The sequence below is a fragment of the Leucoraja erinacea genome, chromosome 18 (genome assembly GCF_028641065.1).
Source record: "Leucoraja erinacea ecotype New England chromosome 18, Leri_hhj_1, whole genome shotgun sequence".
Taxonomy (NCBI): domain Eukaryota; kingdom Metazoa; phylum Chordata; class Chondrichthyes; order Rajiformes; family Rajidae; genus Leucoraja; species Leucoraja erinaceus.
Window position 1 is genome coordinate 23807185 of NC_073394.1, and position 15969 is coordinate 23823153.

Genomic DNA, 15969 nt, shown 5'->3' on the forward strand with positions numbered 1-15969 from the left:
TTCTTCCTGTCCCCCCGCCCCCACATCAGTCTGAAGAAGGGTCTCGATCCGAAACGTTACCTATTCCTTCGCACCATCGATGCTGCCTCACCCGCTGACTTTCTCCAGCATTTTTGTCTACCTCCTATATTAACTTGAGACCTTTCCAAATTCTGCTTCCAGCATCAAGTTCCTTTCACCCATCATCCTTGGACACGATGACTACTAAAATCAAGCCTGTAAATGGTGAGGCAATTAAGCTTAAGGGTGCTCAGGATGCCAGAATTTTAGGAATGCACATATCTTGGAAATTTCTGGAACTCCAGGTTAATTAACTTGACTATTTAAATATTACATCAGTTTACAAATCACACTATGTTTTCACAAATGCCTCTCCCTGTAATTTCTACCAGCTCTAACCCCCAAAGATGTTTGCATTACTAAAGCTAGCCTCTTGATGAGATTTAAGAATTGTTACTCCATTTTTTTGGGAACTTATTTTTAATACCAAGAGTGCAATATCTAGAATTTATTTCACAAACTTATCATGGTGTTGAGAAGCTGGATAAATGGGCAGCTGGATACTGAATAATTCCACGGACAGGACTAGGTTATGCTCCAGTGAATTTGGGGGATAGGGACAAACACAGTAGGTAGACCATGACATAAACTTTTAAAAAATACTTGAAGGAAGTCCCAGATTATTCATACCTACCAAACCCAGAGTAACAGTTAGGCCATTTGGAAGAATGGGCTGAAAGATGGCAGATGGAGTTTAATGCTGATAAATGTGAGGTGCTACACCTTGGCAGGACAAATCAAAATAGGACGTACATGGTAAATGGTAGGGAATTGAAGAATGCAGTGAACAGAGGGAGGAATAACCGTGCATAGTTCCTTGAAGGTGGAATCTCATATAGATAGGGTGGTAAAGAAAGCTTTTGGTATGCTAGCCTTTATAAATCAGAGCATTGAGTATAGAAGCTGGGATGTAATGTTAAAATTGTACAAGGCATTGGTGAGACCAAATCTGGAGTATGGTGTACAATTTTGGTCGCCCAATTATAGGAAGGATGTCAACAAAATAGAGAGAGTACAGAGGAGATTTACTAGAATGTTGCCTGGGTTTCAACAACTTAGTTACAGAGAAAGGTTGAATAAGTTAGATCTTTATTCTCTGGAGCACAGAATGTTAAGGGGGGACTTGATAGAGGTCTTTAAAATGATGAGAGGGATAGACAGAGTTGATGTGGACAAGCTTTTCCCTTTGAGAATAGGGAAGATTCAAACAAGAGGACACGACTTCAGAATTAAGGGACAGAAGTTTAGGGGTAACATGAGGGGGAACTTCTTTACTCAGAGAGTGGTAGCGGTGTGGAATGAGCTTCCAGTGGAAGTGGTGGAGGCAGGTTCGTTGGTATAATTTAAAAATAAATTGGATAGGCATATGGATGAGAAGGGAATGGAGGGTTATGGTATGAGTGCAGGCAGGTGGGACTAAGGGAAAATAATTGTTCGGCACGGACTTGTAGGGCCGAGATGGCCTGTTTCCGTGCTGTAATTGTTATATGGTTATATGGTTAATAATGTCCACACTTGGTTTCACATAATGTATATTTTCACGTTTTTACTGCCACCATGTGATGAAAAATTAAATGCACCGCAGGTTCAAACCTGGAAGCAATTTAGTCCTGGAATTTAGCTCTTTGTCTCAAATGCAATGCATGCTAAAAAAAAAAAGAAATATAAAAATGACTCACAATGCTTAATTTGCATTAGGCACTTTTTCATATTGACTAGTATCAATGGTTTCCACAAACAATTTGAAGATCTTTTGTGGCTATTGCAACAAATTGCACAATAACTATTCACATGCTGTGTTAGGATGGCTAACTTTGGGTGAGAGTTGAGAGTGAGAAATTCTGAGGGAGCGCAGTGAACAAGCCCGAGGGAACGTAGCGACCGAGGGGGGGAGGGTGTCCCCCCTCCTACGGTTGGGAGTTTTTGCATTTTTCAGCTTGAAATTGTGCAATCTGTAGCGAGTCTTTTAACTTACATTTGAATGCAACATTTATGCTTTACATTGGATTAGGTATGAATAAATTACATTCCACAGTAGAGCCAGGCTCTGATCAACAGGTATAGCACATGAATGACCTTAGTATATTGATGTATGGAAATCAGATTATTATTAATGCTGTTATGCATATATATAGAGAAAAAACACAGAAACAAGGCAAGGAGTCAGACTTCCATCACTGTTCTACACGAATAAATTAATCAACCTTACCCTTTGACTATAGAAACAAGACAAAAATAATGGCACATATTCAACCAAGTATAAGGATCAATGAAATGAAGATATATCAAAGTAAAACATATATATGAAAACTTCGTTCGGCCCACCAAGTCCACACTGACCAGCAATCTCCCATACACCAGTTCCATCCTTCATGCCAGGGAAAATTTACAGAAGTCAATTACCCTACAAACCTGTACTTCTTTCGGATGTGGGAGAAACCGGAAAATCCGGAGAAAACCCATGAGGTTATAGGGAGAATGAGACGCCTTTTTAACATAATGTACTCACACAGAATTAAAGAAGAAGACATCAATTATTTCATTAGATGCAGAGAAAAAGCATTTGACCAAATAGAATGGAAATACCTTTTCACAGTACTGCAAAAAGTTCAGATGGGAGAGAATTTTATTTAATGGTTAAAATTACTACATGATAGGCCGTCTGCCAGAATACTGACAAACCACATACTTTTTCCAAAATTTCAACTATCCGGGGGCAATAGACAGGGATGTGCATTATCACCCCTGTTATTTGCCCTTGCGATTGAACCCTTAGCGGAAAGTATAAGAATACATCCGAACATTCATGGCTATAATACTAAACACTCTAACAATAAAATATCATTATATGTAGATGACGTATTATTATATATCATCAATTCTCAAGTTAGTATTCGAAATATATTAAATCTTATAGAGGAATTCGGTTTCTTCCCAGGATAACGAATAAACTGGACCAAAAGTGAAATTATGGCAATAAAACCTCAAGAGCCGACACACCTTTTAAAATTCCCTTTCAGCATTGCTACAGAAAAATTGTAATATCTGGGTGTTCAAGTAACCAGAAAATATATTTCTTTATTCAATGCAAACTTCCCGCTTTTAGTTACTAAATTAAACGTTCTTATTCAATTCTGGAAAATACTCCCGATGTCCCTAATAGGCAGAATAAATGCCATAAAAATGAATTTCCTCGCACAAATTCTTTACTTATTTCAATCAATACCGATATACCTACCTAACATTTAAAAAAAAAATCTTGTTTCCCGGATTACAAACTTTATCTAAGATTAGAAATCACATAGAATTCATAAACGACATCTATGTAAACCCAAAGAAATGGGCGGATTGGCGCTCCCCAATTTCTTATACTACTATTGGGCAACGAATATTAAAAATGTAATTTACTGGCTGGATAACGCATGCCAACACGTAGACTGGTTAATAATGGAGAGAGAGGATTGCTCGCCTATTAATATAGGCGCGATTCTTCTCTCCCCAATAAAGTTGAAGAACACAAGATATGAGAAAAATCCGATTATTCACAGCACTTTACGAATCTGGAGACAAGTAAAATCAACTTTTAAACTAAGAAATATATCTCTTCTTTCACCAATAGCTAATAGCCCGTCGTTTAAGCCATCTATTATAGATAAAATGTTTACTTATTGGGAAAGACTAGGAATTAAAAAGCTTGGAGATCTGTACGATGGGAAATCTCCTGTCATTTCAGAAATTACAGTCGAAATACAGTCTGAAAGGTAATCAATATTTTAGATATCTTCAAATTCGAGATTATTTGAAAACATACACCCATGATTATCAAACTCTGCTGCCAGATATATTAGACTAAGGTATGAATAGAAACTCAGTTAAACAATCTAACATCATACTTGTATAATACTCTTCTAAATATAGAAATTCCATCGTCTAACGCAATTAGAAGAGAATGGGAAGAGGAATTAGGCTTAAAAATTTCCAAAGACAGATGGGAAAAACATCTCTTATACAGTGGCTTGCAAAAGTTTTCATACCCCTTGAACTTTTCCACATTTTGTCACGTTACAACCACAAATGTAAATGTATTTTATTGGGATTTTATGTGATAGACCAACACAAAGTGGCGCATAATTGTGAAGTGGAAGGAAAATGATACATGGTTTTCAAATTTTTTTACAAATAAAAAACTGAAAAGTGTGGCGTGCAAAAGTATTCAGCCCCCTTTACTCTGATACCCCTAAATAAAATCCAGTGCAACTAATTGCCTTCAGAAGTCACCTAATTAGTAAATAGAGTCCACTTGTGTGTAATCTAATCTCAGTATAAATACAGCTGTTCTGTGAAGGCCTCAGAGGTTTGTTAGAGAACATTAGTGAACAAACAGCATCATGAAGCCCAAGGAACACACCAGACAGGTCAGGGATAAAGTTGTGGAGAAGTTTAAAGCAGGGTTAGGTTATAAAAAAATATCCCAAGCTTTGAACATCTCACGGAGCACTGTTCAATCCATCATCCGAAAATGGAAAGAGTATGGCACAACTGCAAACCTACCAAGACATGGCCGTCCACCTAAACTGACAGGCCGGGCAAGGAGAGCATTGATCAGAGAAGCAGCCAAGAGGCCCATGGTAACTCTGGAGGAGCTGCAGAGATCCACAGTTCAGGTGGGAGAATCTGTCCACAGGACAACTATTAGTCGTGCACTCCACAAATCGGGCCTTTATGGAAGAGTGGCAAGAAGAAAGCCATTGTTGAAAAAAAGCCATAAGAAGTCCCGTTTGCAGTTTGCCACAAGCCATGTGGGGGACACAGCAAACATGTGGAGGAAGGTGCTCTGGTCAGATGAGACCAAAATTGATGTTTTTGGCCTAAATGCAAAAAGCTATGTGTGGTGGAAAACTAACACTGCACATCACCCTGAACACACCATCCCCACTGTGAAACATGGTGGTGGCAGCATCATGCTGTGGGGATGCTTTTCTTCAGCAGGGACAGAGAAGCTGGTCAGAGTTGATGGGAAGATGGATGGAGCCAAATACAGGGCAATCTTGGAAGAAAACCTGTTAGAGTCTGCAAAAGACTTGAGACTGGGGCGGAGGTTCACCTTCCAGCAGGACAACGACCCTAAACATACAGCCAGAGCTACAATGGAATGGTTTAGATCAAAGCATATTCATGTGTTAGAATGGCCCAGTCAAAGTCCAGACCTAAATCCAATTGAGAATCTCTGGCAAGACTTGAAAATTGCTGTTCACAGACGCTCTCCATCCAATCTGACTGAGCTTGAGCTATTTTGCAAAGAAGAATGGGCAAAAATTTCAGTCTCTAGATGTGCAAAGCTGGTAGAGACATACCCCAAAAGACTTGCAGCTGTAATTGCAGCGAAAGGTGATTCTACAAAGTATTGACTCAGGGGGGCTGAATATTTTTGCACGCCACACTTTTCAGTTTTTTTTTGTAAAAAAATTTGAAAACCATGTATCATTTTCCTTCCACTTCACAATTATGCACCACTTTGTGTTGGTCTATCACATAAAATCACAATAAAATACATTTACGTTTGTGGTTGTAAGTGACAAAATGTGGAAAAGTTCAAGGGGTATGAAAACTTTTGCAAGCCACTATATATACATAATTGTTCGATTAATGTTAGACACATTTGAATCCAATTCAAAATACTATAGAGACTCTACTACTCAAAGACTAAACTGAATAAGATGTTTTTAAATGTATCTCCTATTTGTGACAAGAAGCAACTATAACACACTCCTTTGCCTCTTGCATAAAACTACATAACATTTGGAAAGGAATCTTTGAAATTTTCTCAAAAACATTAAAAACAAAACTGGACCCCCATACAGAACTGATTATTTTCAGAACAGCAAAGCCTGCCCTGAGCTATCAATATTTCAAAGACGTTTACTTAATTATGGCCGGATAATGGCGAAAAAACCTATACTTAAATTTTGGAAAAATACATCTGCCCCTATTCTTAAAATGTGGATTACAAACATGCCTGAGACGCTACATCTTGAAAATATGAGACTTGTCTTAGCAGGAAAATCAGAGCAATTTTCAAAGACATGGATTCCTTTCATTGATTCATTACAAGGATAGTATGGTGCAACACAACTTTGGAATTAAACCGATTTACGGGCTGGGTGATGGGTGGGGGAGAGAAATGAAGTAGGTATATCAACGCTTTTTTTCTTTTTCATTTTTGTCTTTTTATTTATTTACGTTTTTCCTATTTCTTTTACTTACTCACTTTTTGACCACACTCATTTGGTAGTTTAGGGGTTCTATTCTTACACATTCACTTTTTCTTTCACTTTCTTTCTTTCTTGCTCTTCCTCTCTTTTTCTATTTCATCTTTGCTAAAAATTAAAATTGAAACTGTACAATAAATGTATTATGTCATATGCCGCGGTTTATACTTTTGTACACTGCTTCTAATAAAAAAATAAAAAAATAAAAAAAATATATATATACATATATCTATATATTTTTTTTTTACCACAATCTAAAAATGTCTGTTTTTTAAGTGAGATCAACAAGTGAGATTAACAATTCATTATAATTTCCTATTGAACTGGGATTTTTTTTAAATTATTGACCTCTACAGAAAGCAACTGGTTTGAGTGTAATCTAATTAATTTCACAAAGAATTAGAACAGCAGACTAGAACTATATTTTCCTCTTATCACTATGAGTCATGCTCTTCGATAAACAAAATAACTTGATTGGTTAACTGTATCAGACCACCATTTAAAAAAAGTAAATTGAAATACATTTCTCGATTTCCTTAAAACCCAAATTGTTAATCAGTAAGCAGGCAAGTAAAAATGATTGATTGATGACACCATTGATGTCATTTGTTGACAATTTAGTGTTTAAAAAAAAAAAAATGCCACTTCTTTTTTATTGTAATTAAATATAACTCATTTACCAGGTGAAAAATACAGAAATACATGTTTGAGAAAATATAACTAGTAATTGCCTTTTATTCTGTACCGGGATCTGTAAGTATCAACTGGTTTGTAGTACCTGTACTGTGAGCTAGTCTGAATAAGAAGTATCAAAGTACACCATTCACAAACTGTTCCATCAATCCTTCAATCAATGAAATCTTGACATATTAATTACCTCCTGATTTTTGTTCTATATTTTCCTGTTAAACATGTTAAATTAATAAGTGTTAAATATTCTCACCTTTTAATTGCAGGCACATGAGAAATTCTATGGCAATACGTGCCCTGTTTCATCGGTGATGGTTTGTAGCAAGTTACATGGAAAATATTTTTAAAAATTTGTTTAGTCTTAAATGTATTTTTATAATTTTATATTCAATATGAAGAATGGAATGTGACATAAGAAACCAAAGTTTGAATAAACCATGTGACCTTTGAGTAAGGGTACGATCCTCTCATCCACTTTTCTCCATAATTCCTAGATTGCATTACTTTGCTAAAGCCTACCAATCTTTACAGAATACACTCAACCTCAGAGCAATGTAAGGTCTCATGAGAGAATTTCAACGGTTTACAAACCTCGAGTCAAGAGACTTCTGACCTCTGTCTTAAACCACTAATAAATAGCCTCTCAGTATACATCCTGTTAATCCGCTAATAATGTTGTAAATCTCAGAGAGAACTAATTTTTCTCAGTGAACAAATACAGGTCAATTTTATCCACGCTCCCTTAAAGGACAATTTCCTTTTCCCAGAAACCAACCGGTGTTGAATCCAAGGCTAACCAATAAATATGGGGGTTAAAAGTGCACACGGTACTTCAGATATTTAGCATATCCCTTCACAACAAATTCTCCTAGTTTAGAATGATGAGCCAGTTGCAATGTTGATAATCCCCCAATATCCAATATTACATTTTGAATTTTTAAGTATTGGTGTATCAGTTTTGATTATCAGTTCATTACTCCATTCCTGCATTTATTAATGATCAGATGTGTCAGACACTTAATCCAACCTAACCTTTTACATGTAGACCTTTCCATTGATGAAAAAATCTATATTTGTAAATTGAAGTGATATATTAATTTCAATTTATTTAATACAAATATTAGAAATTGTTAAAATATAGAAAATACAGATTTTGGTTCAGAATTTTAGTAGTTTATATGTATACAATGTACTTGCTGCTATTTATTCCATTATCTCCACCTATAGGCTATGGGCTGAGTATAAAAAATGTGTCTGGAAATCAACTTTTGTGACCCATGTCTCAGAACTACATTAAATTTTGCACAGATTTATATAAAATATAATTGAGAAGGAAGTCATAACTCATCAGTGTCAAATGTTGCACTTTAATTAATTAAACTAATTAGAAAATGAGATTGAAAAAGTAAGCTCCATCTAATGTCCAATGCCCATATTACATCATGGGGAGCCCATTTCTGTGTTGCAGTCTATTTAAACCATATATTATTATATTATATATATATATATATTTAATATATATATGACGTGAATATGACTGTAATCATATATAATTATGTATAATTATATCATATAAAAATAGTATCTATATTACTAAAAGTCTCATCTTGACCACTTCCTGTTGCACTGTATATTGAATTTAGAAAAAACGCTGCCACTGACGGCTGTGATTTTTGACCATCTTACTCAGTGTCCCCCTCCGCTGTGCAGGACAAGAGGAATTTACTCATTGATGAAAAATAAAAGAGTTATTAGTGTTTTAAAATTGTTGAGATTCTCTCTCCTGAAGGCCACGCCCCTTCCGGAGGGACTATAAAACCCGGAAGTGTGGAGGTGCCTCAGTTGTCTGCAAGATGGGGAAGCAAGAAGTCGCAATTCTCAGTCTGAGCTGTGAATATCACTGAACACATGTCTACTAAACTGTGAGTGGTTTTACTGACCTGTCAGTGCCCTTAATGTGGTTTGAAAATGTTGTTTGGAAATGCAAAAGTGTGTTTTAGTTTGAAAGTGCTAAAGCTGTGTTGCCTTTGGTTTGAAAGTGTTAAAGCTGTGTTGCCTTTGGTTTGAAGGTCCCATTTAGTCCAGTAATTAATATAACTGTGAGTGTGTTTTTTGAATGAGACTGCCGCAGAGGTCCGGTTCCTGAACCAGCCTAATTAATGGGTGAGGGCAGTTCCTTTGGGTTCCCCCATTCACTGAATCCCACTGACTGCCAGTGTGCAGAGTGGGGGGTCATGGCCATAGTGGGACTGGGGTAGTTCCAGGCTGAGGGAAGGCTAAGGCATCTTCCACTGACAGAAAAATGCCTAATCCTAACCCTAACTAGCCCCCCTTCCAGAACTGCCCATGACTGGAGCTGGAGCCGCTTTGGGACCGGCTGCGGGTGCGCCAACCTCAGCCAGCATGCCCTTCTGGATCATCATGGTGATGATGGTGGGGAGCAGCACTGCCCTGCACGCCTTCAGCAGCCCTATAGCGCCGGCTCTGTCAGACTGCCCGCATGCTCGCTGCAACACTGGCCTACCGACAGCCCGACCGACCACTCGCGGCACCCACCGAACGTCCGACCACTCTCGCGACCCACTGGCCTACCGACCACTCGCGGCACCCACCGACCGTACGACCACTCTCACCACCCACCGGCGGACCGGCCACTCTCATCACCTACCGGCGGCCCGATGGCTCGACAGCCCGACCGATCCTCCACAGGATCCTTCGGCCTACAGACAAGCCCGACTAACAGACTGACCAACTGACCAACTGACTGACAGACTGACCCTGACCCTGACCCTGACCCTACATTGTTTATTTATCATTTTATTTAACAGTTCACATCATAACTTTTAAAGATAAATCAATTGAAAAACAAAATGATCATCAACGTTAGCATTACCTTTTTCCATCAAAACTTAGTTATTTTTTTGATGTAATTAGGAGGCAGCCATGATCCCAGGGTCCTCGCTGCCAAGCGACCATAAATCAAAGTGCGGGATTGGTCAGTTTGCGTCCGACCTCAATGTCAAACATGCATTGATTACAGAATTATTACTCGGAAAATTGATCGTTTTTCTCATATTTTAAAAAAATGTGCAGGTTTTGGTCTTGAAGAGTTTCATGTGTGATTTATATAATATTTTTACACAATATGTTAAAAATTCAGGTAGTTCCGTGAGGGGTCACAAACTTGAACGAAAAAGCTCCTCGGACCATAGCCTACTAGTACAATAGAAAATTAAACTGGTAGTTTGAATCAATTAGTTATGAGAAAGATTGTTTTACCATGTTTCTTCTTTGCAGGGATTGGCCAATCGAAATCTGTGATCAAATGAAACAGAGAACATATTAATTCAAAATATACCTCTTAAGATATGGTTAACATATGATGAGCATTTGACAGCACTGGGCCTGCACCCGCTGGCGTTAAGAAGAATGAGGGTGGACCTCATTGAAATGTACAGAATAGTTAAAGGCTTGGCTACAGTGGATGTGAAGAGGATGTGGAGACTCTTCCACTAGTGGGAGAGTCGAGGACAGGGGTCGGCAACCAACCTTGGCCGAATTCAGCCCGTAATCTGAAATCATCCAGCCTGCAGGCGTTTTTTCCCACCCCTAATCATCCAGCCATGAGCAGCAGCGTCCCGAGCAGCAAGCTCTGGCTGTACCACATCCTGCTCAACGCCGCCGGCACAGCCGCGCACCCTCTGTGAACACGTTTAAGAAAGAACTGCAGATGCTGGAAAAATTGAAGGTAGACAAAAATGCCTCACCCGCTGAGTTTCTCCAGCATTTTTGTCTACCTTCTGTGAACACATGATTTGATGCCTGCCATCCGGGGCGGGATCCATGTGTACACATGATAGATATGGCCCGCCATCCGCTCATGGACATGCGTCCCGACACCTATGCAGAACAAGGTTGCCGTCCCCTGGTCTATGACTAGAAGTCATAGCCTCAGAATTAAAGGACGTTCTTTTAGGAAGGAGAAGAGGAGGAATTTCTGGTTAGAAAACTCCTCGTGTGTCCGTTAAGCTTCGCATGGTCGAAGGGTAAACCTTCTCCATGCTGGTCCCAAACTAAACTGAAAACTATGCTTCTAAACTTAGCTCCAAACACGGCCAAAATACATCATAAATCCCACCCACAATATAACGGGCAGTCTAAACTGTAAGACACATGCCTCATTAATGACGCACAAAACAAGCCAAATGGCCACTACATACCGGCTCCTGATTGTTCCGAGTATATAACGAGGCAATTATTAATCAACATCCAAAAAAGTAGCCATGAAGGCTTAACATATATCAAAAGCAAAAAGTCAGGGAATTGAACCCCGTGGCTCTTTGTTGAGGAATTGAACCCCGGTCTACCGCTTGACAGGCGTGGATACTAACCACTATACAAACGAGGAAAAAATAGCATGCATTATATATGCATAGTGCTCCGGTGGTTGAGGCGGCGTTCTGGCGGCAGCGACCTGAAACCGGGGCTCGGCCGCGGGCGAGTGGATGACATAGTCGGGAGTTCGCGGGTCACAGGTTGGTGCCTGTTTTCCGGAGCTCCCATGGCAACAACTGCGTCCGCTGGACTGGAGGGCGGCAGCTTCGGCCACCCACGGGCCGCGGAGCTTGAACCGCGGACTGACTTACCATCGCCTGGTGGGGTATCGCCTCAGCGCAGAGGGAGAAGAGGAGGGAAGAGACAGCAACCCTAAGACTTTTGCCTCCATCACAGTGAGGAGGTGCTTGGTGAACTCACTGTGGTGGATGTTAATTTGTGTTTATTGTGTGTTGTTTATTATTACATGTCTGGCTGCAGGCAATGACATTTCGTTCAGACCGAAAGGTCTGAATGACAAATAAAGGATTCAATTCAATTCAATTCAATATCCGCAATCAGAATTCTTCATCGACTCTTCCATCTTCACTTTCGCCTTCTAGAAGCAAGCATAACTTGATTATTAATCTTATTAAAACACTGGCTTTAGTTTAAACTCGTGCCGTGCGCACCAAACCCTGAAAATCAGGCATGATACCCATATATAGTCGAAAACATAACAGTCCAAAGCTTTGATAGCATGAAACGTCTTCCCCCATGTCCGACCAATTCATGAATGGGTTGTAACAACAATGTTGAAGCGTGAAAATCCCTTGAGAGAATAACAGGATATTTAGCAATAAAATTCATCGTTAGGGTTGATTTAATTTCCGGATCATTAGCAAATCCCAGCTCAAGCTTTGGCCATTCTCTGTCTGGCTTACAGAGAGATTTAATTGATCCATCCCTTGTCGCTTAAGAAGCAGTTCGCTGTCAGTTCTCTGGAAACTTTATCTGCAGGATTTTCTTTTGTGATAACATATTTCAGTTGTACAACATTGGTAATTCCCAATGCTCTTTCCATTGGCAGATTGTCTGTCCAAATCCAACTCTCTGGTTTCTTTGTCTCTATCATCTAGTGGAATGCTTTCACAATTGTCGCTGATCCACTTGGAAAGTGTGAATCCTCCCTTATTGCAAAGAGAAGGCAGATGTTCTACTAGTAGAATTGCTTCCTGCTCAGTAGACATGGATTTTAAGTAATCATCCTTGCAGAAATTATTCTTGAAAGAGATTCTTACTTCATGAAATTTAGTATTCTCGCCAAAGTTGCATTTCAAATTCTGGTGGCTATGCTCAGCCTTACGACGATTATTCGGCAGACTAACATTTTCTTGTTTGAAACGTAAGTCCGTCAATCTTTATTGAGTAGTTCATAATATCCATGAACTTCAATTCTTCATTAACATCTCTTCAGTTTCGTTATTGGTACTTTCATTGAAGTCATGATGGTATTGCTTCATCACCAGCATTTCTAATTTATCAGTAGATATTTGATTAACAGCAATGGTAGGATAGTTCCTCTGATTTTCGTTTTCATTGTTCCTTTTCAAGGAACCATAGATAACCTATCCAAGTCGGGTTTTCATAGCATACGGTCCATCACCTTGGCTCCTAACAGTCTGTATAGGTTCCAATGCCTTTAAAACATTCGTTCTGATAAGTAGATCAATACTGGAATTTATTTCAGTATCTTAGTCTCTTCTACTGTGATGTTCAGCCTTCTCGTCAGGTTTTCTGTGCAAAAGGTAGTTGAACTTCCGTGATCCAGAAAAACATATGTTTGCAACACTGTATTTGTCTTGCTTTTCCTTACCTGTACTGGTAAGATAGAAAAGTTACAAGCATCAACCCCGACCCTAATATGAGCAGTTACTTGAGGCGAGGTGATAGCATCACTGGTAGTTGGCTTCTTCTTCTGTTCTGTTTGCTCAGGTTCATCCTCTTCTATTTGCTGTGGTAGCTCTCCATCTATTTGTTCCAATTCTTCCTCCTCCCAATGCCCTGGTAGCTCTTCTTCAGTGTGAAGTGCTTCAGGATGATATTGCCTGCACTTATAACAAATTATAGGACACTTACAGTCTCTCACCATATGTCCCTTTTTCAGACATCCAAAGTACGGTACATGTTAGAGCCACACTACGGGACTATTGAAGACCATAAACCGATTGCAGCTAACAAAGGTTCTACCTTTTCCAAAACTGAAGAAAGATCTACTTGGGATCTACTCCCTTCTCTTTCAAGAAATCCATCTTGTCTTCATATTCTTTCATCTTGAATCTTCGACTTCATCACATATCAAACAAAATACTATTTGCTTGCTAGTAGACATATTTTCTTTCATTCATCTGTCGTTTCCACAGGTCTGGTTGTGATAGCAAAACTACTTCTCTTGGGTTCTGATCTTTCTTCAGTTTTGGAAAAGGTAGAACCTTTGTTAGCTGCAATCGGTTTATGGTCTTCAATAGTCCCGTAGTGTGGCTCTAACATGTACCGTACTTCCTTGTCCAAGAAATCCATCAGGTCTGGTAGCCTGGCTACTTGGTTTCTCTTATCCATTATTCCGCCTGCTTCGTATCTCCACCCTTCTCTCAGTCTTCTGGGCAACTTACTAATGATGATTCTAGTATTACTTGGAAGATTAATTTCCTCCATGTGGCCGAGATTTTTCATCGAGCTGCAACAACCTCTCAGAAATATTCCATAATCACTCAATGCCTTCCCATCTTCCGGCTTGATTTCTTTCCAAGCATGGGCCTTCTCCATGTATGCGTTAGCAATCCTCTGTTCATTACCAAAACGTTCTTTAAGTAACCTTCTCGCCTTTTTATAGCCATGGTTGACTGGCTCAATTTGACAACTTTCTACAAGTAACTGAACAATTCCACTGGCGTACTTCACCAGCAGCGGCTCCACCCCCTCCGGAGACTAAAGGGCCTGTCCCACCAGCATGCGATTGCATGCGTCTAGCGCGACCAAACGTGGTAGCTTGAGGCGTATGGACTGATGGGGCCGGTCCCACTTTGATCGCTGGAGGCGTATGGAGTTGTGCGGGGCTGGTCCCGACATCGCGCGGGGCTCCGAAAATCCCGCACTGTCCGAAAATCCCGCGCGCCAACGGCCTGTCGGCCCGCAGACGCATTGAGGGCATACGCAGCGTCTCGACGGGCATATGCAGTGTCTTGACATCGAATGCAGTGTCTTGACGGCGTACGATTAGCGTGTGGCGTTGCGCGATTACGTCACCACCCGGCGTGCCATTGCGTGATGATGTCACCGCCCGACGCCATGCGACGTCCAAATTCAGTCGGCCCGCCTCCTCCCCAGCTTATTGGTGAGTATGATGTTGGCACCAGCTCCGCACAACTCCATAGGCCTCCGCGGTTCGAATTGCGGCCGGCCCCGTGCGGCCGTACACCTCAAGCGACCACGTTTGGTCGCGCTAGACGCATGCAATCGCATGCTGGTGGGACAGGCCCTTAAGAAAAGCAGGTCTTCCTACTGTTCACCTAACGACCTTCTACAGGGGCACCATCGAGAGTATACTGACCTACGGCATCACTTCCTGGTTTGGGAGATGTAAGGCTTATGAACAAAAACAACAACAGGATAGTGAAGACAGCCAGTAGGATCATTGGTGCTCCACTCCATTTCCTGTTGGAGATCTATCAGAAGCGCAGCATCCGCAGAGCCATCTCCATTATTAAGGACCCCTATCGCCCATCACACCATATCTTCTCCATTCTGCCATCTGGAAAGAGGTACAGGAGCATCAGCTGCAGAACCAGCAGGATGCTACACAGCTTCTTCCCACAGGCAATAAAACTGGTTGACGGACTGTGTCCCCTCCCCATACATCATACACCAACACATCTAACCTCGCCCATACTTTGACAGCTAGACAGCTGTCAAAGCAAAGCCACTGTCCGGTCTGAATGATTGTTTTTAGTTCAATTTTTAAGTCTATTTTAGATATGTTAATTTTAAAGTTGTACGTATTTATTCTGTTTTTATTAACTGCACTGACAGGAACTGATTGAGAAACAAATTTTTGTTTCTTCTGTATGTAAGTACTCAATGAAAATTACATTAAAGTAAATACTGAAATACTGAAAATACTGAAATCGTAAGCGCTCCTTTTCATCCGTATCTTTAGTTTCTAATACTTCTTCTAATGCCCTTACAAAAGCTTTATACTGCAAAGGATCCCCATCATAGGTAGGAATTTCTGCTGGTGGTAGAATGAGAGAGGTATTTTGTCGAGCTATGATCTGGTTGAATTCAGTTGCCTTTTCAACAGTGCCAATAATTCATCCTGATAACCTTGGCTTGGCTCCACCTGTTGATAAACTGGTCTGCTCGAGCCTGTGCACCAGGCCTCGGACAAGCGTGTTCCGCTATTGGTTTGTTTCGAGCATCCACAGACGGTCCAATAGTAGTTTGTTTCGATCTAGCACTCATTTGCTGAGAAGAAGTTTCACCCATCTTCCTCTGTTCCAATGGGTTTTCAAAGCCATGAAATCCGGTGGACCTCGATTGTGGAATTGATCCAACTGCTAACTCACTTCGAGCAATC

General features: G+C 40.3%; 1 protein-coding gene across 3 annotated transcripts in view; it reads right to left on the reverse strand.

Annotated features, from left to right (window-relative positions):
• LOC129705800 (galanin peptides-like) overlaps nucleotides 1-15969 on the reverse strand; it is a 44018-nt gene that overhangs the window by 19226 nt on the left and 8823 nt on the right. For all 3 annotated transcript variants that reach the window (XM_055649620.1, XM_055649621.1, XM_055649619.1), the window contains exons 2-3: nucleotides 10299-10334; nucleotides 7273-7316 (exon numbers count right to left, since the gene is read on the reverse strand). The gene's annotated coding sequence lies outside the window, so the exon portion shown is untranslated. The remainder of the gene's footprint in view (nucleotides 1-7272; nucleotides 7317-10298; nucleotides 10335-15969) is intronic.